Source organism: Mustela erminea, chromosome 12 (genome assembly GCF_009829155.1).
Source record: "Mustela erminea isolate mMusErm1 chromosome 12, mMusErm1.Pri, whole genome shotgun sequence".
Lineage (NCBI taxonomy): Eukaryota > Metazoa > Chordata > Mammalia > Carnivora > Mustelidae > Mustela > Mustela erminea.
This window is the reverse complement of record NC_045625.1, coordinates 66,923,150-66,947,330: the sequence shown is the minus strand read 5'-3', so window position 1 is coordinate 66,947,330 and position 24,181 is coordinate 66,923,150. Positions and strand designations below refer to the sequence as shown.

Below are 24,181 nucleotides of genomic sequence, written 5' to 3'. Positions count from 1 at the left end.
GTAATTCTTGTCACCACTCTGCTCAAAGTCCTGAGATGTGTCCATTTCAGGGGTATTAAGGGCCTTAGGGAACACCCTCAGCCTTCCTTCCCTGACCTCATCTCCTACCTACAGCTCTCCTCACTCACACTGCTCTTGACATACTGGCTGTGCCTTCTTGCTTTCCTCCAATTCTTACCTTGCCCAAGCTATTTCCTCTACCTGAAACGTTCTGCCAGATATCCTAATGCCTGAGTAACTTCCAAACTTCCTTTGCTTGAGTATTACTTTTTCAATAAACCCCACTCCAACCATCCTATTTAATTCTGTAAACTACCTCCACACTCCAGCATACCCACTGCCCCTCGCCTGAATCTACTGTCTTTTTCCAGAGCACTTACCACCTTCTAACACAAGATGATTCAAAAATAACTGAATACTTTGAAAACTGAACTATTCAATAACTGATTACATATGAACCTGTGTCAAAACAACTTTTAAGGGAACAATCAGGTCAGTTCTATAAACTTCTGAATACTCAATGGATGCCCCATTACATCACATATATCAATCCTGTAATCAAATTCATCCCATACCCTTACCAGCTTATCACCACTGATAATGACAAAAGCAACCACAGGGGGTTCCTTCATTTCCTCAAGGTTTTGAGGAAAAAGTAGTAGCAACCCAAGGTTCTTGATATATCCAAATAAGAAATCACACGGTTTAATATCTAGTATCTCACTGGTCAATATGTCAGTCATTTTATACAACTTGTACGCTAGACCATTTATTTAACTCTGTGCATTGCTTATTATCTGTATCTCCCTGCTAGAATTAAAGCTCCATGAGGGCAGAAATCTGCTTTGCTTTAAATGCCTCTAATGTATCTAAAATAGAGCAAGCACGTGGCAGGTGCTAAAAAATTCTGAATGAACAAACCAACATTTTAAAGACTTGCTTTAAGAAAATTTTACTACACAAATGGGCAAAAAAGTCTTCATTTAAAAAAAAATATCTAACAATATGGCAAATACGGTGTACTGGCATACAATATATATCCCAATTTCCATCTAGTTGTACCTTCCTGTAATATAAGAAGTCGAAAGCTTAAAAAAATAAAAATATAAAAAAAAATTTTTTTAGGGGCGCCTGGGTGGCTCAGTGTGTTAAGCCTCTGCCTTCGGCTCTGGTCATGATCTCCAGGTCCTGGGATCGAGCCCCGCATCGGGCTCTCTGCTTGGCGGGGAGCCTGCTTCCTCCTCTCTCTCTCTCTCTTTCTCTCTGCCTACCTCTCTGCCTACTTGTGGTCTCTGTCTGTCAAATAAATAAAATCTTTAAAAAAAAAAAAATTTTTTTTTAAAAGCATTTCCCAGACTCCCCTGCAGCTAGAGTTCCAGATGTGACTTAAATCCACCAATTTCAATCTCATCATTTGAAAGATACTTAAAAGCCTGAAAGGATGCCTGACTAAGGCTAACACAGACACACACAATTGGTTCTTAGACAGCAATGTATGCAGAGGTCCCAGAGTCTAGTCCAGCGTTTCTCATAAGCTGTAGCTAGAATTCTTTTTTTTTTTTTTTAAGATTTTGTTTATTTATTTGACAGGGATCACAAGTAGGCAGAGAGGCAGGCAGAGAGAGAGAGGGAAGCAGGGTCCCCGCCAAACAGAGAACCTGATGTGGGGCTCGAACCAAGGACACTGAGATCATGACCTGAGCCGAAGGCAGAGGCCCAACCCACTGAGCCACTCAGGTGCCCCTGTTGCTAAAATTCTTTGAGAGCTCACCGTGGAGTGAATATTTCTTTCTCACTTTTGCGCACCAAGCAATGGCAGCATTCACAGTAACTAATGACTGTGTAGAAATCAGCCATATAGGAAATATCTGGATGGCTCAGTTGGTTAAGCATCTGCCTTCGGCTCAGGTCATGATCCCAGGTTCCTGGGACTGAGTCCCATGTCAGGCTCCTTGCTCAGTGAGGAGTCTGCTTCTCCCTCTCTCTCTGCTCCTCCTCCCTCCCACTCCTGCTTAGTTGATCTCACTCTCTCTCAAATAAATAAAGCTTAAAAAAAAAAAAAAACAGCCATATGTGACAGTGCACAGTAGGACCATGTTCATTTGGTTAGAGTCTGACTTCAAAGTTGGAGGCTGCGTGGCACAGGGGTAGGATGGTAGACTGATGAACACCAGTTTCTCCCTTTCAAGTTACCTCCCCTAATCCAGTAAGATTAGCAATGAAGAATTGTATACTGTGAATCATTTCACTAAATGAGCAAAACAGGAGACATAAACACAAAGCCTCATCTTTACAGTGAAAACTACTTATCAGAGATGCCTGGGTGGCTCAGTCAGTTAAGCATCTGCCTTTGGCTCAGGTCACGATCCCACCGTCCTGGGACTGAGCCCTGCATGGGGCTCCCTGCTCAGCAGGGAGTCTGCTTCTCCCTCTCCCTCTGCCCCTCTCCCTTCCTGCCTTTTTCATGCTCTCTCTTTCAAATAAATAAATAAAAATCTCAAAAAAAAAAAACCCTATCAATGGGCTGATACATGGGCTGACAATTTTAATTGTCATATTCTGTTTTACATGGGCTGTGGAAAACCACTTTTCAAGTGCAGCATGGCTCCAGGAATATTCAGAAAGCATGTAAATATAAATTACTGTCTTCTGACAAGTTAAAGATACTCAAAACAAACATGATAAACCTTTTGTTAAAAAAAAATTACAGGGAAAAGGCTGAGGTAACAAGTTATATAGTTAGCAGAAATTACTGAACAGAAAAGGGAAAGCCACCCAATTACAGAGACCTTAATGAGGCCAGAAGTTCTCTTATGTAAGAAATATTTTTGTTTTTCAAGAAGCATCAAGAGCAAGGAAGAAATCATCTATGTCAATTGAAAATGAAATCGGTGAGCGGTTATTTCAAGTTCAACACAGAAAAGAAAACATTCAAAAGAAAACAAAAGTTTAATACGAGAGATAAACTTCATTCTTTCAGTTTTAAAAAATAACTATTTGGGGGCACCTGGATGGCTCATCACTGAGTATCCATCTTCAGCTCAGGTCATGATCCCCAGGTCCTGGGATGGAACCCCAGCTTGGGCTCCCTGCTCAGTGGGAAGCCTGCTTCTCCCTCTCCCTCTGCCCCTGCTTGTGTTCCCTCTCTCGCTGTGTCTCTCTATGTCAAATAAATAAAAAAAATTTTTAAAATCTTAAAAAAAAAAAACCTATTTTATTGTATAAAGACTTTTCACAAAAAATCAACACATCATCATTTGGAACTTTTGGACCTATATTTGAACCTCATGAAGTTAGTAAAGGAAAAAAAAAAAAGATTGTGTTTCTTCCATTTTCTGGTATAAATTATGTCTTAGGCTCTATTTTTATCAATAGTATTTTGACTTATGGCTTTTTGTAGCTTTGCTATTTGACACTGTTAATGTTCACATTGTAAAAAACATTAATTAGAATCAACTTAGAGTGGTATTGGCAAAAAAAAAAAACAAACAAAAAAAAAAAAACCAGAAAAGCAGACCAACAGAATGTACATTAAAGTCTAGAAATAAATGCACACATCGATAGCCAGGTGATTTCTGGCAAGGGTACCAAGTCTACTCAATGGAGAAAGAATACTAGCATACCTCAGAGATACTGCAAGTTCAGTTACAGACCACTGTAATGAAGCAATTATCACAACAAAGTAAGTGAAATGACTTTTTTAGTTTGCAGTGCATATAAAAGTTATGTCTTCACTATACTGACAATCTATTATGTGTGTAATAGCGTAATGTCTAAAAATAACAATATGCCTACCTTAATTAACAAGTACTTTATTGTTAAAAAGTGTTAACCATCCTCTAAGCTTTCATCAAGTCATTATCACTGATCGCAGATCACCATAACAAATAATGAAAAAGCCTGAAATAATGTGAGAATTACCAAAATGTAACATACAAAGTGCTCATACAAACTGAGCAAATGCTGTTGAAAAAAGGTACCAACAGTGTTGCCAGATGCAGCATTGCCACAAAATTTCAATTTGTAAAAAACACACATATCTGCAAAATGTAACAAAGTGAAGCATACTAAAATGAGGTATGCCTGTAGTCCCTTCTGCTGCTGGGACAAATGGATTTCCACATGTAACAGAATGAAGCTGGTACTCAAAAACCATGTTATAAAAATTAACTGAAAATAGATCAATGACCCAAATATCAGTGCTAAAACTTAGAAAACATAGAGGTAAATCTGCATGACCTTGGATTTGGAAAGAGATTCTCAGTGACGGCAACAAAAACACAAGCAAGAAAAAAGAAGACGAAGTGGACTTCAAAATTAAAAACTTTTATGCATCAAAAGGACATTATCAAGAAAGTGAAAAACAAACAGAATGGAAGAAAATATTTGCAAATCATTTATCTGATAAGAGTTTAATAGCCAAATATATAAAGAATTCCTACAATTCAACAACCAAAAGATAATTCACTTTAAAAATGAGCAAAGGACTTGAGGGGCACCTGACTGACTCAGTTGGTAGAGCACGCAATTCAGGGTTCTGAGTTCAAGCGCCATGGTTACTTAAAATAAAATCTTTTTTATTAAAAAAAGATTACTTTTTTTAAGTAATTTTTAAAGTAATTTTTAAAGTAAGAGGTTACTTAAAAATAAAATCTTTTTTTTTTTTTTAAATGAGCAAAGGGGGACACCTGGGTGGCTCAGATGGTTAAGCATCTGCCATCAGCTCAGATCATGATCCCAGGGTCCTGGGATAGAGTCCCACATTGGGCTCCCTGCTTGGTGGAGAGCCTACTTCTCCCTCTTCCTCTCCTGCTCCCCCTGCTTGTGCTCCCTTGCTCTCTCTATCAAATAAATAAATAAAATCTTTTTTAAAAATGAGCAAAGGAAACTTGAACAGACATTTCTCCAAAGAAAATACTCAAATGACCTATAAAGCACATGAAAAGATGCCCAACATCATTACAGTCATTAAAGAAATGCAAAGCAAAATCACATGTATTACTTCATACCAACTAGCATGTCTATAATTTTAAAAACGGTAAATAAGTGTTGAAAATGTACATAAACTAAAACCCTCACTTGTTGCTGGTGGGAACATAAAATGGTGTAACCACTGTAAAAAACAGTTTGGCAGTTCCCTCAGAAATCTAAATATAGAACACCCAGGAATTCTACTCCTAAGTATATACCCAAAAGAACTGAAAACAGGGACCCGAACAGATAATTGCACATTAGTGCTGGTAGAAACATTATTCACAATAGCCAAAGACAAAAAACAATTTAAGTGTCCACTAACAGATGAACAGACAAAATGTGGTATATACAGACAATGGAATGCTGTTTGGCCATAAAAAGGAATGAAGTTCTGACATACACTATAATATGAACCTTGAAAACATTATGTCATAGTGAAATAAGCCAGAAACAAAACATCAAATACATGTTTCCACCTATATGAAATATCTAGAATGGGCAAATTCTAGGTATATTAGAAGTTTACCAAGGGCTGAAGGCAAAAGGGAAATAGGGAGTCACAGTATATCAATAATTACAGAATGTAAGTTTGCACTGACAAAAAACTTTGGAAATCGTGGTGATGGCTGCACAACTTTGTGAATGTAATTAAAATTAATGCTACTGAATCAGAGGTTTAAAAATGAGTACAATGGCAAATTTTAAGTTAGGTATGTTTTTGTTGTTGTTTTTAAAGATTTTATTTATTTATTTATTTATTTGACACAGAGAGAAAGAGCACAAGCAGGAGGAGTGGCAGGTGGACAGAGGGAGAGGGAGAAGCAGGCTTCCTGAGGAGCACAGAGCCCACCACGGGGCTCGATCCCAGCACTCTGGGATCATGACTGGAGCCTAAGACAGATGCTTAACCAACTGAGCCACCCAGGTGCTCCAATGTTAGATACGTTTTACCACAATAGAAAAATTATTAAAATTGGCTTATATTATTTATTTAAATTAAGCCCATCAAGCCTATCTTTATTTTTTTAAGATTTTATTCATTTATTTGAGAGAGAGAGAGCATGAGCAGCAGGGAGAGGCAGAGAAAGAAGGAGAAGCAGACTCTCTGTTGAGCACGGAGCCTGACACAGGGTTCATTCCCAGGACCTCACTATCTTAAGCCAAAGGCAGATGCTTAACCAACTGAGTCACCCAGGTACTCCAAGCCTATCTTTAAAAAAACTGAATCCCATTTTAGCTGAAGTGAGTTATTTAATAGAAATTTACTGGGGTGCCTGGGTGGCTCAGTCGTAAGCACCTGCCTTCAGATCAGGTCGTGATCCCAGGGTCCTGGGATTGAGCCCTGCATCATCGGCCCCCTGCTCGGTGGGGAGCCTGCTTCTCCCTCTCCGACTCCCCCTGCCTGTATTCTCTCTCTATCTGTCAAATAAGTAAAATCTTCATAAATAAATAAATAAGGTATATAGCACTAGGCCATAAATTTTACCCTTTCAAAAAAAAAATTATATTTACCATATGAGGTTTTAAAAATCATGAAAAGGAAAAAACATTAGTTCCCAGAATGGTAAGATAAGTTTGACCACCTATCTGCTTCTCATGTAAGGTTCATTAAAAGTTTTTTGGGTGTGCTTCAAATAAAGAAAAATAAAACTACTCTTATATATATATATATCATATACCTAAGCCATAATTTATTAATATCTTGTATAGTAAAAATCTGTGGTAAGACTCCTAGACCTACTTAAATAAAGTAAAAAATAAAGTGGGAATTTTCAGAAATGGAAAACCTGCTTCTCCTACCTGCATTATTAACTCACATTAGAGCTTATATCCTTTATGGGAATAGAGATTCACATGAAAGAGTAGACTAATCAAATGGCCAAAATAAACAAATGCACAGTTTGGCAGTTCTCTTTCAAAAGGGCATTAACAATCATTACTGGAGTACTATCACACAGACCTAAAATTTCAAATGCTGTCCCACCAGCTTTGAGCCTCACAGTGCCCCAAAGGCATATGTATTCCCACCTAGCACAAAAGACTTCACCCAGCTAACTAGCTGAACCAGCTGCACTCCACTCAGTCAAGCTGTCAGGCCTGAGCATTATTCAAACTAATCATATCCTCCCATGAGAGCAACAGTCCTTCTTACTTCATCCTTTTGTTATTACAAAGCCTGCCAAGGCCTCTGTGACTGGTTCACTCTATTCCCAAGTGCAACCCCCATGAGACATGTGGTATCCTCCACTCCCCCCGCTGTGAATATATGACTAATGAACTGTTGTTAATATCATCTGGTCAATGTCAGGTAGCAGCTATGTCACACTATTTAAGAGAGAAGATACCTCGTTCACCAATGAATAGGTGACCAAAAAACAATTATTGTATCTAAAACTTTCTCTTTACACTATCACAGCTGTAAATGTTCTAATTTTTATGAAGGAATTTCCTGAGACCTGAAAATTATTTCACAGATCTTACAGGGTATAAAGAAAGAAGCCAATACGCAGGGCTGTTGCAGACCACAACAGGTACTGGTCCACTGTGGATCTACAGCTATACAGAAGGACAATCCTGACTACCATGGCCTCCTGACCAGCACAGTTTCCTGATTTTATTATTTTTTTTAATAAAGAAAAAATTCAGTTTCTTCAACTGTTTATGATACAGGACACAAAAGGCAAAGTGTTTCACATTAAGATTTCACTTTCAACTCCCTGGAATGTTCATTTCTTTGGCTAATAGGAGAGACTAGACACAAGAGGCAGGCCATGCTCAGGCAACTGAAATGAACATAAGGAGGGGGCAATGCTAACAACATCATCCTCGAAGGGAGGGGCACACAGGACTGTTGGTCACATGCCATTTTCTGGAACAAAGGAGTACCACCTCTGGATGCTCATGCCATCCTGGGCCTCAGTCATCCCCACCACACAGGTACAGCCTGCAGGCAGCTGCCTTAAGTGTCTTGCTGGGTACAGTAGTACAAGAACTTGCCATAATTTCTCTTGAACTCAGACCTAATTTTCAACACATCCATTTCACTGTGAGAGATACCAGGACTCTAATCAGGACTTTATCGGGGCACCTGGCTGGCTCAGTCAGTAGAGCACGTGACTCCTGATCTCGGGGTCAGGAGTTTGAGCCCCACGTTTGGTGCAGAGATAACTTTTAAAAAAAAATTTTTTAAGACTTAATTAGGACTTTATCACGAGTCCCCTTGCCATTCTTGGAATCATACAGTTGGTCAGCAAAGTTTAAGGGCTTGCTCTGAATGCTGTGGAACAGGTTCAGGAAAGCACTTTCCAGGTCTCCTTTGCCCTCCTTTTTGATGCTCTCCAGCATGTCATAAGGATTCAGGAAAGGATTATTCAAAGTATCATTTATGTACTCTTACCAAGTAAATGCATTATTAGAAGTGAGAGTTTGGAGAGAAGGGAGTTGAGGGAAATTGGAAGGGGAGGTGAACCATGAGAGACTATGGACTCTGAAAAACAATCTGAGGGTTTTGAAGAGGGGGAGTGGGAGGTTGGGGGAACCAGGTGGTGGGTATTGGAGAGGGCACAGATTGCATGGAGCACTGGGTGTGGTGCAAAAACAATGAATACTGTTATGCTGAAAATAAATAAAAAATTTCAAAAAAAAAAAAAGTGAGAGTGTGCAACATGTATTCTCAGATTAACTTTCTTTCTTTTGACAGAATTAATTAATTTGTAAAAGAACAAGTGAAAATTACAGTAAATCTTGATTTCTACAAGGTCTTGGAATAGTTTTCTTATTACATCTTTCAGACTCCAAGGTCCTTGAGTGCAGGGGATTAATTAAGTTTCATTTGTCTTTGGGTCCCCCAATGCCAGGAAGAGTTCTCAGTAGTTTGCTAAAGTCTGTGCTCCAGATAAACAAATACATTAACTGAATGAAGGATGCAGAAACAGGCTCAGATGCTGGTAATAACCGAGTGGTTACCAGTTAGACAGTCTTGCCTAAAAGATCCAGCCAATGGATCAATATCAAACTAGACAAATGAGAAGTTCAAACTGTGAAACAGGTAGAGGACGGTATCATTTTGTTTTTGAAAATCACATATTTGCACGGAATAACAGAGAAAATGTTATTTCAGCAGGGAGTGTAAATTCGTATAGCGGTCGTAGAGGGCCATCAATATTAAGTGGAATTAAAAGTGTTACAGTTTATATCCCAACAATTTGACTCCTGAGTATGTATCTCTTCACAGATCCTTGAGGAGACAGAAATGAGAGCTTTTATCATAATGCTGTTTGTAGCCAAGGACAGCAAACAACACAAGGGCAGTACCTTAGACCTGGGCAAGAGGGGCCTCTGCTCTGGATCCTACACTTTAGAAGTCCTCACGTATCACAAAAAAACAAAAAGTTTATTTCGTGAAGTACATATGGGCACCTTGGGCACCAACCTGGTACTTAAGGCTGGCACGGCCTGACCTGTAACCAACCGTACCTATACTCAGTTCTAATTCCTGTCTCTGCTCATTGCTGCAGTTGGTCAAAATGTTGGCAATAGTGACCGCAGCACACTTACGGTCTTAATGACTATTTCAGTGTTCAGAGGATCATACTCACTATCAAATTTGATGTACACTTTTACCAACCCATATGCACGTGGGGGTATGGAGGGGTCACCCTCTAAGTTGAGTTTGCAGAGAATTTCGTGAACAGGAGACACTTTGAAAGAAGCTGGGTCAGACGTCGAGAGCAGCAAGCATTCCCAGACGTGGAGGCAACAGCTTCCTAATTTTAAAACATCAGTGCAGTTCTAGCCGTGAAGATCTAGAAGCAATTTCATAGACAGGAAGTCTCTTAATCATAAAAGAGACAGTGTCTCCCTTGGTTTCTCAGTTTTAGGTAGGGGATTTGGGAGTTGTTGCTTACAGCGCAACCTAGAATCTCTTTTTCTACAAAGCTCCAAACAATTCTGTAAACCACTTAAAACCTGTGCCAGATATTGATGTATTGCCCCTCATCTCCAAATTCACCCTTTTTGCCTGCTCTGTGAAAATGGATTTGTGCCCTTAAAATATTTTCCTAGCCAGCTGGCAAGATATTAAGCTTTATCAAGAGGGCATTGGAAAGATACTGCAGAGGAAAAGGATTTTGCTTCCTGGCTTCAGGGTGTTCACGGCTGCAGCAGACAAGGCCTCTCTGGGACCCATCCCTGCAAAGAGGACGGCTTCTATAGCACCGGGCTCCTGCCGCACCTGCAGCTTCTCCAACAGGAGTCTAAGCTGTTCTGTAGCAGGGTGCCTCTGGTGAGATATCTCCCTATAAACAGCCTTCCCTGGTACCCTAGAGGGCAAACCCTCAGCAAATTCCACTAGGGTCACACCACACCTACTTGCCTTGACCTTGCCCCTTCTGACCTTGACCTTGCCCTTTCCACCAAGTCTTCAGGGGAGGGAGGGGCTCACTCTATCTCAGCCCTGGGGGTAATAACTGGTCTCCATAACAGCTATTCCTCTATTTAGAGCTATCTTTATTTCTTGCTGATAAAGCCTTCAATTATCTAATCCCTGTTATAGCCAAAATATTTTTGCATTAATTTTTCCCTGTTAAATTACCATGTGGTTTCTATTTCCTGACTGGACCCAGACTGGTACATCCCAACAACTCTTTAAATTATTTAGTATCCTAAAATAAATAAACCCTCTCTGCTTAAGGTATCTAGAGTGAATTCTGTTCTCCACAACTCAGACTGCAATTTTCTTTTTCAATAAAGAATTTCGTGGGAAAAAAAATCATACAATGCCTTCAGAGATTAATCTATGACATCATTTTTTTTAATTAGTAAGTGATAATAATTATGCATAGCCAGGGTTAAGAATGGCTTCTGATGATTATCTTCCTAGGTCAGCCTATTAAATATTTTAATTGTAATAGTAACTCCATCTTAGAGTATTATCACTCCTGTTATGCTTAATCACTATTTAAAAACTTAACCTGCAGGGCGCCTGGGTGGCTCAGTGGGTTAAGCCGCTGCCTTCGGCTCAGGTCATGATCTCAGGGTCCTGGGATCGAGTCCCGCATTGGGCTCTCTGCTCAGCAGGGAGCCTGCTTCCCTCTCTCTCTCTGCCTGCCTCTCCGACTACTTGTGATTTCTCTCTGTCAAATAAATAAATAAAATCTTTAAAAAAAAAAAAAAAAAAAAAAAACTTAACCTGCAATGAGATACCACTCCACACCCACTAGAATGGCTATAATAAAAAAATACAGACAATAACAAGCTTTAGCAAGAATGTGAGAAACTAGAACCCTCATACATTGCTGATGGCAATGTAAAATGGTACAGCTGCTTTGAAAACAATCCAGCAGGTCCTCAAAAGGTTAAACATAAAGTGACTGTGTGACTCAGCTATTTCATTTCTAAGTATATACCCAAAGAAAAGAAAACTTCTATCCACACAAATATTTGTACACAAATTTCACAGCAGCATTATTCATAACCAAAAAGTGAGAATAACCCAAATATCCACCAACCAATGAATGGATAGATAAAATGTGGTATAGCCATACAATACAATATTATTCAGTGATAAAAAGAAACAGTACTGATATGTACTACATGAATAAACTTTGAAAATATTATGCTAAGTAAAAGAAGCAAATCATGAAAGACCACATCATTATATGATTCCACTTTATATAGTAGCATAAAATACCATTTATATGAAATACCCAGAACAGGTAAATCTATAGAGACAGAAAGTAGATTAATGGTTACCTAGGACTAGAAAAGAATGGCATGGAGGAGGGGACGTACTAGAAGGATGTGGAGTTTCTTTAGGGGGTAATAAAAATGTTCTAAAATTCACTGTGGTTATAGTTGTGATGTGGGAAACAAAGGTAGAAGGAAATGTAAATAAAATTATAATTATAATTATAACCGGCAGCCCACTGACAAATACTTGGGATACGCAGAGTATAAGATTCCTCCAAGATCCTGTGAGTCTTCTTCAGCCTACGAAAGTCATTTTGGAACTTCCCTCATCTTTACTCCCCCCACAACCCCAAGGTGTATAATCAGCTGCTCCTCCCAATCCCCCAGGGCATCAGGGAGCCACAGCAGGGAGTCAAAGCAGGTAGCAGCAGCAATTCATTCAGCCCATGGGTCCTGTCCCTGAGCTTTAACAAAACCACCATTTTGCACCAAAGACACATGTCAAGAATTCTTTCTTGGACAACTACAGACCTCACCAACACAAACATTCCAAAAACTACATCAGTTGCACAACCCTGTGAATGTACTAAAGGGCAGTGAACTGCATATTATAAAGTGAAAATTGACAGTATGTGAGTTTTAGCTCAATAAAACTGTTAAAAAGAAAACAAAAACAAGAACTTAGTCTCTGCTAGAACCTTCTAATTCAACCCATCCTTAAATTAGGGTCAAGGGTTTACACCCTCTGTAGTTCAGCACCTGATTCCCATAATAAAATATATCCTTTTACACTAAAGCAAAACTATTGACCCACCTGGGTCGTTAGAAAATGTATTCTAAGTTACTCATCCAGCAGACTAAAAAAACAAAAACAAAAACAACAACAACAACAAAAAAAAAAAAAAAAAACAATGGCACCTGTGTGGCACAATCCTTAAGCAGTCTGCCTTTGGCTCAGGTCATGATCCTGGGGTCCTGGGGTAGAGCCCCATGTAGGGCTCCCTGCTCCGCGAGAAACCTGTTTCTCCCTCTCCCACTCCCCCTGCTTGTATTCCCTCTCTTGCTGTCTCTCTCTGTCAAATTAATAAAATCTTAAAAAACAACAAATAAAAAAACCCTTCTGTGCTATACATAAAAATTCACAGTATACATTTCCCTAAGTGGGAGGAAAGAATTTATATGAGTTGACTTTTATATATTTAAAGATGGCTTGAACTAGAATTATATATATACTACTAATCTTTACATCCATAAGCATTATCTTACTCTAAATTACTATTACTGAGGTATACATTTTCATCCAGTTACCTTACTCATGTGTCATTCACAACACAGGATTGGGGCAAACACAGACACCGAGGCACTCAAAAATCCACATAAAATTTTTGACTCCCCCCAAATTTAACTATGAACAGCCTACTATTGATCAGAAATCTTAACAATAATGTAAACAATAACACATATTTTGTGTTGTATATATTATATACTGTACTGTCACAATAATGTAATACATATTTTGCATTCAATGTATTATATACTGGATTCTTATAACATAGTAAGCTAAAAAATATTAATAAAATCGTACGGAACAGAAAATATGTTTACAGTACTGTATTAACCAAAAAAATATGTGGATAAGTAGACTCACACAGTTCAAACCTATGTTATGAGTCAACTATAGTTTATGAATGTTTTAACCCAATGTGCAAACAGACAACTTTATTTCACCTACATTATCATTAATTTTACAAAAAAACTGTGGGTAAGAGTAAACCTGTAAAAATTATACCTTTTACCTTTCTTCATCAGGCATCCTCATTAAAAACACAAGTTTGGATAGTTCACACACTATGCCACAAAGACGTTTCGGCACTTACGGAAGGTCTAATTTGCTATGAGATGTTTTAATTATACTACAAATAATAAGGTTTTACTGTTTGGGGAGAAGAATTACACCACACTTAGATCTAACTAACAGTAATAATTTATTTAATATGATGCTTCCCTCAGCTCAGATTCCAACTATTTTTAGACTTAAACAAATGCCAAATTTTCTAAGTATCAAATATCAAATAGGTGATATCTGAAATTAAAATTCTTTCCTTGAAACACACATTTTCCTTGTCCCTAACCTATGACTGACTCATCAAAATGGTTCGTTTAAGTATCACAGCCGAAGTCAGCTCCAACAAAAATCAAAATATACAGGATATGAGGAACTCAAAAAGTCATAAGGCATATAAAAAATAGCAAGATGATAAAAGCTCCTCCTTACCAGTAATCACTGCAAATGTAAATGGATTAAAACCTCCAATGAAAAGGCAGAGAATGGCAAATGGATTTAAAAATACAATCCAAAAAATCTGTTCTCTACAAGAAACTCATTTAGATATAAAGGCACAAATAGGTTGAAAGTAAAAAGACAGAAAAAGATATTCCATGCAAATAATAACCAAAAGCAATAAGGGGTAGCTATACTAACATCAGACAAAATAACTTCAAATTTTAAAAGATTACAAGAGACAAAGGAGGACACTAATTATTAATAAATGGTTCAAGAGGGCAAGAAGATATAACAATTACAAACATTCACATACCTAATAACGGAGCACCAAAATACAATAAGCAAAAATTGACAAAATTAAAGGGAAAAATAGTTTTATAGTAATTGTTGGGGACTTCAATACCCACTGTCAGTAATAAATAGAACAACCAGACATAAGACTAATAAGTAAACAGAGGACCTGAACAACACTATAAACCAACTATTGTTTATATGACCAACAGTCGGATATAAAACGCTACCAAACAACAGAATATGTATGTTCTTCTCAAATGCACATGGGACATTCTCCAGGATAGATCATCTTTTAGGCCACAAATTAGGTCTCAACAGATTCTAAGAGATAGGTATTATACAAAGTATCTTCTCCAACCACAACAGAATGAAGTTAGAAATAAATAAGAAAAAGAAAACTGGAAAATTCACAAATTTGTGGAAATTAAACACACTCTTTAATCACAGGTCGAAGAAAAAATCAAGGCAAATGAGACAAATGAAAATAAAACATACCAAAATTTATGGGATACAGAGAAAGCAGTGCTAGGAAGTTAGTTTACAACTATAAACACTTACATTTAAACATTTAAAAAAAAAAAAAAGTAAAGTTTTAAAAAGGGTGGGCGTGCACCTGGGTGGCTCAATCAGTTAAGCATCAGCCTTAGGCTCAGGTCATGATCCCAGGGTCCTGCGATGGAGCCAGGCATCATGCTCCCTCTCCCTCTCCCCTGCTCATCCCCTCCCTTGCTCTCGCTCTCACTCTCTATCTCAAATAAATTAAAAAAATAAATAAAGATCTCAAATGAACAACCTAACTTTACAAATTAAGGAACTAGAAAAAGCAGAACACAAAGCTAGTAGAACGAAGAAAATAATAATTAGAGCAGAGATAAATAAAATAGAGAATAGAAAAATAGAGAAAATTATCAAATAAAAAAATTGGTTCTTTAAAAAGATAAATGAAATTAATAAACCTTTATTAAACATAAGAAAAAAACAGAAGACTCAGATTATTAAAATCAGGAAAGCATGTGAAGACACTGATTCTACAGAAATATAAAGGATTTTAAGTGAATAGTATGAAAAATTGTGCACCAACAGAGAACCTAAATGAAACTGACAAATTCCTATACACACAAAACGTACCAAAACTGAACAAAAAGAAACAGAAAATCTGAATAAATTCCTAACTATTAAGGAGACTGGATGAGTAATCAAAAACTTTCCAAAAAGAAAAGCCCCAGATTTGATTGTTTCACTAGTGAATTATACAAAACATTTAAAGAACATCAATCCTAATTCTTCCAAATAACTTAAGAATACTCCCTAACTAATTCTATGAGGCCAACACTGCCCTGATACCAAAGCCGAACAGAGAAATTACAAGAAAACTACAGATCAATATCCTTTCTGATCACTGATGTACAAAATAGCAGCAAACCAAATTCGGCAGCATGAAAGCAAATCAAAACCTACCACGTCACACCCATTAGAATGACTGCACAAACCACCCCACCTCCCACCCAGTCCCCGCCCAAGAGAAAGACCAATCACACAGAAAACAAATGTTTACAAGGATGTGGAGAAACTGGAACCCTCAAACACTGTTGGTATGAATGTAAAATGGTGCAGCTGCTATGCAAACAGTAGGGTTGTGACACAGGAACTTAAAATAGAATTACCATATGACCCAGCAATTCCACTTCTGAATATGTACCCAAAAGAACTGAAAGCAGGGTCTTGAAGAAGTATTTGTACACCCATGTACAAAGCAGTGTTAGTCACAATGGCCAAAGGTTACTGAAACAGCCCAAGGGCGCAATGACAGATGAAGTGGTATATACAAACAATGGAACATTATTCAGCCCTAAAAAGAAAGAAATTCTGATGAATCTTGAAGACAATGCTAAATGAAACAGCCAGTCACAAAAGGGCAAATACTATGATTCTACTCATAAAAGGTACTTAAAGCCATCAAATTCATAAAGACAGAAAGTAGAATGGTGATTGTCAGGGGCTACAGGAAGAAGAAAATGAGGAGTTATTGCTTAATGGATACAAAGTTTCAGTTCCGCAAGACAAAAAGATCTGAAGATGGACAGTGTGATGGTTGCACAACCATCTTAATGCTAATAAACTAAACACTTAAAAATGTTTAAATGATAATTTTTATATTATATATATACAGCCATAATTTTTTTTTTTAAAGATTTTATTTATTTGACAGAGAGAGAGATCACAAGTAGGCAGAGAGGCAGGCAGAGAGAGAGGGGGAAGCAGGCTCCCTGCTGAGCAGAGAGCCCGATGCGGGGCTTGATCCCAGGACCCTGAGATCATGACCTGAGCCGAAGGCAGCGGCTCAATCCACTGAGCCACCCAGGCGCCCCTACAGCCATAATTTTTAAAGTAAATTTTTAAAAATCAAAATATGAACCAAAAATATGAATATAAATCAATGTTAAGAATTGGGAAAAATAAGTTTCAAATGAAAACACAAATTATAATTGGTAAAACAGAATTAACAAATGAAAAAGACATTCTCAACAGGCAAAGAAAAAAATCCAGACTTCTAGAGTTGTAGGAAGCTTCAAAGATCATCTGGGAGTCAAATTCTCTTACTTTGCAAATAGGAGAGAAGCTCATCACAGAGGTTTGCTATCTTGCATTACCCATTATCACTTCTACCTGCATGCAACTAGAAACTGTGCCTACAACAAATTAATAAATCTGGAGAATTCCCATCAAAAGTAGTATCCTTTTCAATTCATTAAACTCATTATATGTAGGCAGTGTTCACACTTTTATTACCGTTATTGCATCATAAATCCTCACAAACCTTATTACTTTTATTCCCCATGTTACCTATACCCTTAGAATCTTCGTAATTTTTTTTTTTTTAAAGATTTTATTTATTTGTCAGAGACAGAGGGAGAGAGAGCGAGCAAGCACAGGCAGAGAGGCAGGCAGAGGCAGAGGGAGAAGCAGGCTCCCTGCCAAGCAAGGAGCCCGATGTGGGACTCGATCCCAGGACTCTGGAATCATGACCTGAGCTGAAAGCAGCTGCTTAACCAACTGAGCCACCCAGGCGTCCCGAATCTTCATAATCTTAAATCATTTTCTCCCTAAGGTAGGATGTGAGGCAAGGACAGCAAGTGCTGGGTACCTCTTCTTAGGATGGTTCATCCTCAGCATGAATTAGGTAAGAAATGAACAGAGATTAAGAAGGGAAGCTAAAATGCTTATTTTAGCTTAAGAGCTCAGTATCAGTTGAGATTTTCACACTGTGCCTTCACTATTTGTCTAATATGCAACCCCCCCATATTAGATTTGAACATTTGTGTGGATACATAAATCCCAAATCTTTTTGTTTTTAGATAATCTAATTTCGATTACTAGTACTGTAGTTCTACTATACTAGTATATAATACTAATACTACAGTTCCCCCGTATCAGCACCTGACCAAAAGAAATCTCAAGAACCCTAAACTTCCTGTGAATAACCTCTATTGGGCCTTTAAAAAAAAAAAAAATTAATACAGCCTTTACTGGGGACCAAAAGTCTGAAGCAAAAACAGACTAGTGATTGTCACCACCACTTCCCTTCCTTATCAAGGTTTGGTAAGAATCAACTGATTTATACCAGAAGTCCTCAAAATGTGGTCCATAGTCCCCCTCGGCACCTGATACCTTTTCAGGGGGTCCACAACGTCAATACTATTTTCATAGTAACACTAAAATATCATTAAACTTTTTAACTGTATACATTTATACTAATGGTACAAAAGCAATGATGTATAACATTTCTGGCATCTTGGAACAACTTATGGTACTGGCAACAAACTGCACTATTAGTCATTATATTTTTCAACATCAAGTACCAGTTGCTATTTAAAAAAAAAAAAAAGCCTTTTCACTTAAGAATGTCCTTCAAGGGGCACCTGAGTGGCTCAGTTGGTTAAGCAACCCTTCAGCTCAGATCATGATCCCAGGATCCTGGAATCCAGCCTGATGTTGGGCTCCCTACTAGGTGGGGTGTCTGCTTCTCTCTCTCTCTCTGTCCCTCCCCCTGCTTGTGAGTGCATGCTCACTCTCTCTCTCTCTCTTGCTCTCTCTCAAATAAATAAAATATTTCCAAAAAAAAACAGTAAAGATTAATTTTATATTCTCAGCCCTTGAATATATACCTTTACATCTTTTTAAATATTCTATGTGACAAAATGTTAAGTACACATGAAGCATTTCTGGCCACATACTGAATTACAATAGTTGATGGCTGTCTCAAGGTAAAGTACTTGCGTGACTGAACTAAGGGCTGACACTAGTCTCTTTTTTTCATGAAACACCATTTTTACTTGAAAGAATGACTACGATTATTCACACTTACGTATTCTGGCAGAGGTTCTCTCAGAGATGAACAAAATCTGCTTGTCACTTCTAGGAAACAACTGGCAGTCATATTTCTTGCCAATGATAAAATCTGCACTTTCAAGCAAAAATCAAATTTCTGGAAAACTCGTATCCACCATCAATCATATCATGACCTGGACAGCTTCCCAATAATTTGTTTCTGATAAGTGGTAATATTAACAAATGTGATTTTTTAATAACATAGGAAATGTGTCAACATTTGGAAGATCTGCATAACTGAGCCAATACTTAAAAAGGACCACAGCATGATGCTACAAAGTCAGGCATAGTTATGTAAGATCCAAAGTTCAGACCAATCGATTTTAGTGTAACACTATGAAAAAAGTCCATTGACATGATCTCAGATTCCACACTGCAAATAACTAAAAAACCAACACATGTTGAGTTGTGATGTTGTACCAAACAAGAAAATCCATTATTATCTGAAAAGGCTATTAAAATGCCTCCCTCTCTTTTACAGCCATTAGCTATGTAAGGTAGGATTTGTCTTTCTATATACTTCAAACCAAAAAACACTGCAAAAGACTAAATGCAGGAGTAGACAGAAGAATCCAGATGTTCCTATTAAACTAGACATTAGAGAAAAAAGTAAAACAAAACTGCTCTTCTCACTGCCTTATCTATTTTGAAAATACTTATTTTCAATAAAAATGTTTACATGAACAAATTACTGTCATATATAAGTAAATTAATAAAAGTTATACATATCTTTTTAATTATAAGACAATAACTACAGGCATAATCCACAAAAGCTCTTTGGGGTGCTCAGTAACTCTTAAGAATGGAAAAGGGTCTGAAATCAAAAGTTTGAAAACAACTGATTTAAAGAACTGAGTATTAATATCAGATCCTTGCAAACAAAGAACAGTTAAGTATATAAAATCATTAATTTATTTTTTTTTTTAAGATTTTATTTATTCATTTGACACAGAGAGATCACAAGTAGGCAGAGAGGCAGGCACAGAGAGAGAGAGGAGGAAGCAGGCTCTCCGCGGAGCAGAGAACCCGATGCAGGACTCGATCCCAGGACCCTGAGATCATGACCTGAGCCGAAGGCAGCGGCTTAACCCACTGAGCCACCCAGGCGCCCAAAAATCATTAATTTAAAAAAAAAAAAAAAACCTTCCTAGAAAAATTACATGAAAGCTGAAAAGGAATACAATGTCAAATCAAAACCAACCTCACTCTCTAACACCAATAAAGAAGAAAATAAAAGAATGCACAGATAAAAGTGATTTTGTATGTCCTGGAAACATCATGCAATATCTTGATCAGATAAACTCATATATACCTATTAATAGTTAGATAACATTTTTGATAGCAGCACATCACAGTCAGAGAAAACACACAGTCACAGAAACACACAGTCACAGAAACACACCATCACAAAGTCAAAAACAGGTGATTAAAATAGCAGTCATGACCACCAAGAGGGAGACAATCCAAGGTTCTGTCAGAAGGGACAAACAGGGATACTTCAGCACCTCTCCAGCAGCATCACAGGGCACGCAGCTCAGGGTCTAGCTGTTCTATTTAAAACTAAATTACATGCTTCCAAGGCAAGATAGTGAGACTAAGTTCTTATTTAGCCCCAAAGGATCCAATGGGTCACCATGGAATTATTCTACAGTAATAATGCTCCATCAACCTTAAGTCCTTCTTCAGCTTACTAGACCCCTTGGAAGAGTGAGGAAAAGCAATAGCAGTAATATTTACTGAAAGATTACTACATGCCAGGCACTGTGCGCTAAGCACTTTATGTGCATTTAATATTCAAGATCTTCAGGGCATAACCATTATTACTCCCTTTTTGGAACTGAGAAGACTGAAGCACAAGAGGATAAATAACTTGCCTCAAGCAAAGCCAGGCTTCAAACCCAGCCAGGGTGGCTATGAAGCCCAACTTCCTAGGCACTACACTACAGTACAAAGGCACAGTAACCAAGAACAACAGATAAAATTTAAAAGTCCGTGTTCACTCTTAACAACTTCTGTCATTCACATCAAGAGCCACCACCTAAGGAAGGCTCCCAACTTGCAGAGAGCTCTCTGACAGTTTCATCCATAACTACTGATAGACTGTTCAACTTCCAGGTACCGAAGGACCTTAAGCAAGAGTACATTTTGGAAGGTGAACACTGTGGAGATTTAGTGAAAACTCCAAAATGTAGAACCTAATACAAATTAGATAATTTCAAAAGTCTTCGATCTCTTTTCCCTCTGCTGTTGGAGATAAAAAAAAATTATTATATAATAGTCTAGCTAATCTGTTTCAAAGAGAATAATGCTTCAATGCAAGTCAACGGGGAAAGCTTCATAAAAATTGCTTCTACAAAAGCTTAAATTACATTAAAACACTTAAATATTCTGCAGAGGAACTCCAAGTCCATCCCCTTCATTTCAAAGTTCAGGGTAAGACTGCAGTGCTAAGTGTAGAAGCAATTAAGGCAGAGTTTTGAGGTCATTAAAAATGAATCTATAGCTTCACTGCAGAACCTAACTCAAGCCAGGTGGAATGGGAAACTAAAGAAATCATATCACAATGAGAAAATAAGCAGTAGATAAGATATGGCTATCTCACAGCAATTACAGGACTAATGACAGCAATTATAGTAAATACTTACACATCTCCCGAGGTTTTGTTTGGTTTTGATTAGTATTTGGCACATGTTTTGAAATAGGTACTATTTAAAGTGCCTTAAATAAACTACTACTTTTCAGCTTACTGAACTGAAAACATTCCACTACACTATTACAAAAATAACTTTCTAGTTTTCTCAGGAAAAAAGACAATTTATTTTTTTTTTTAAAGATTTTTTTATTTATTTATTTTGACAGAGAGAAATCACAAGTAGACGGAGAGGCAGGCAGAGAGAGAGGGAAGCAGGCTCCCTGTGAGCAGAGAGCCCGATGCGGGACTCGATCCCAGGACCCTGAGATCATGACCTGAGCCGAAGGCAGCGGCTTAACCCACTGAGCCACCCAGGCGCCCGAAAAAAGACAATTTATAAGAAGAATTCAGAGGTTACTAAAGAAAGTGATAGAACTCGATTTACATAAAGATTACAACATGGACATAAAAGTGAAAATGAGTGATCAAGAAGACTGTTCATGTCCTTTCTCACTGCAAACTGTCATGCATTATAATTAAACACTGCCACAATTTTCAACACCTAAAGAAAAACAAAACACCCACAAGGAATTAACATTGCCAAAAAAAAAAAAAAAAAAATCCGGTAAGTGTTACAACACATTAGGTCATCAGCAGCGCTGGACCTTCAAGCTCTGAATTGAGCAAGCCATGTTAAAACAAGAAATGGCCTTGAAATTATCAACATTCATATCGATTATGCTAAGGTGTATAAAAACTCCACTGTAAAATGGGTAAATGCCCAAGAAACCAACCGATTCAAAACTGCACTAGTACTAATACTAGCACTAGTACTAATAAGAGGCTTAACCGGCACAAGCGGAAAACAACAGTAAAGACAAGCCTTTGCGCGGGGGTTGCAGAAGTCCTTGAATACTTGCAATGAAGAGCCCGCAACTCAGGAAGGCAGGCTGTAAGGAAACTCTGCACTGTCATCTAGGGCGATCTGATTCAGGTTCAAACCAAACCCAAAAGGCGACAAGTTGTAAACAGAGAACACACTTCAGGCCAAACCACCCCGTGAAAGGAAGCAAACCTAGCCACCGCCGAAATCACACAACACCAACCCCACTGCAAAGCAAGGCGCACCTAGACGGTGGGTGCCAGGGTGGGTGGGGAGGCAGGGCGCGCGCCCACCCCCGGCCCGCCGCCCCTCGGCTCTGCTCCGCGCTGCAACGCGGCGACCGCCGCTCCCGGCCCCAGAGAAAGGGCAGGGCACCGGGGCTGCCTCTGCCCGAAAACTGCGTCGGCGACCCTCCGCCTGGGATTGAGGCGGGGGCCACCGAATGCCCGCAGGTGGGGGCGGGGTGGGGCGTTTTCCAAAAACCAGCCAAAGCCCCTAGCCATCAAGGGCTTCCCTCCAGCTCGGGTCCACTCCCCCCGAGAGACACGCGTTACACAACCTGTCAGGTGAGGGGCGGCGGGGTCCCAGAACGCAGACCGCGGCGGGCCCCGGGTCGCTCCTTCCCGCTTCTGCCGCGACCGGGAGAGAGCAGAGGGCAGCGGGCGGGAAAGCCGCAGCCAAGAGGGGGCCGGCCCGGACGCACGGACGGTGGCGGGGCGCTCACCGGCTCAGGACGGGGCGCTGGCAAGGACTGAGCAGAGCCGCAGCACCCGGCTCGGCGTCGGCAGCGCCAGCGGCTGCTCTCTGGAAGAACGGCGGACTCCTCGCCGCCCGCCGCCCGGTGTTTTCATACAAACCCCGGTGGCAGGCGAGGCTGAGGCAGCGGAGGCTGAGGCTGAGGCGGCGGCGGCGGCGGAACCTGCCCGCATCCCGAGCAACGTCAGCGCGGCGCCCCGCCCACCGCACGCCCGGGGCCAGCGAGCTAGCGCGCGCCGGGCAGAGGGAGGGCAGAGTGCGCGTGCGCGCGGGCCGTGTGGGCACGCGCTGGTGGGAGGGAGGGGCATGCGCGGGCCTGAGCAAGGATGGGGCTCAGGGAGCGCGCGTGGGCAAAGAGGGAGCGTGCGCAGGAAGCGGGCAGGGCGCGCGCGCCGGCGTTTGGCGCTGTAGGGCGGGGAAGGCGCGGCCGGGGTCGAAGGAAGGGGATTGCACGCGCCGGGGGTCCTGAGCCTTCTGCCGGCGTCCAAACGAACCGATTCGGTTCGCGGGCGGCTTCCCACTTTCTGCAATTCATCTTCCTCTACGGTCCCAGTAAGAGCCTCCCCCCTTTTCCCGGAACTAAGCCGGCTCCCATCCCCACCACCATCAATCACCCCCCTCTTCGGAGGCTGATAGCTGCACTGGAGGAGCGGTTCTTAATTCCTCCACGTGGAATCAGCCCCTGGGGACCGTGGTAAAGCTCAGCCTTTTCCTGACCTCAAGGAGAGTCCATAAGAAGCAGCTGGAAGACCTGCAGTTACCACAGCTGTGCTCTCAGAACCCAAGGAAATTACACCTTATGGCCAAACCTCAATAAATTACAAGCCTGGAGCTGCGGAGAAAAAAAAAAAAAATAGCATGCTGATTTATTTTTTGCTTTGTCGTAATGTGCCTGCATAGAGTCACGAAAATGGTAATGTTAAATTAGCCCCTGAACGCAGAGTGTTTTTTTAATAAGAGCCTGAGTAATGTGTCAGAGAGCTTGAATACTGATACACCCCCTTCTGTTTTGACTGCACATAAAGACACTATAATAGATTCTTAATAAATACTCAACATTTACTTTTTTCCAAGATCATAGATCATGTCTGCCGCTGTTTATACTAGCTGCTACAGAATGTAAAATTATTACAGCCAGATAGAGAAATAAATTGAGAGCTGTGATATTTTTGTTGTGTTTTCTTATCACCATGTTTAAACTAAATTAAACAGATGTGAAGGCAGTTCACAAGGTAATCTGAGGTGCACCACACATGCTTCTCACAGTATGCCCTTGAGA

The 24,181-nt window shown here is 39.6% G+C and overlaps 1 protein-coding gene across 8 annotated transcripts in view; it reads right to left on the bottom strand.

The window, feature by feature from the left end:
- The window catches only part of AGTPBP1 (ATP/GTP binding protein 1), a 158,061-nt gene extending 134,975 nt beyond the window's left edge, over positions 1 to 23,086 (bottom strand). For 7 of the 8 annotated variants that reach the window (XR_004277300.1, XR_004277301.1, XM_032306880.1 and 4 more), the window contains exon 1: positions 22,871 to 23,086. The gene's annotated coding sequence lies outside the window, so the exon portion shown is untranslated. The other variant, XM_032306881.1, reaches the window with a different exon arrangement.
- Positions 23,087 to 24,181: the final 1,095 nt, after the last annotated feature.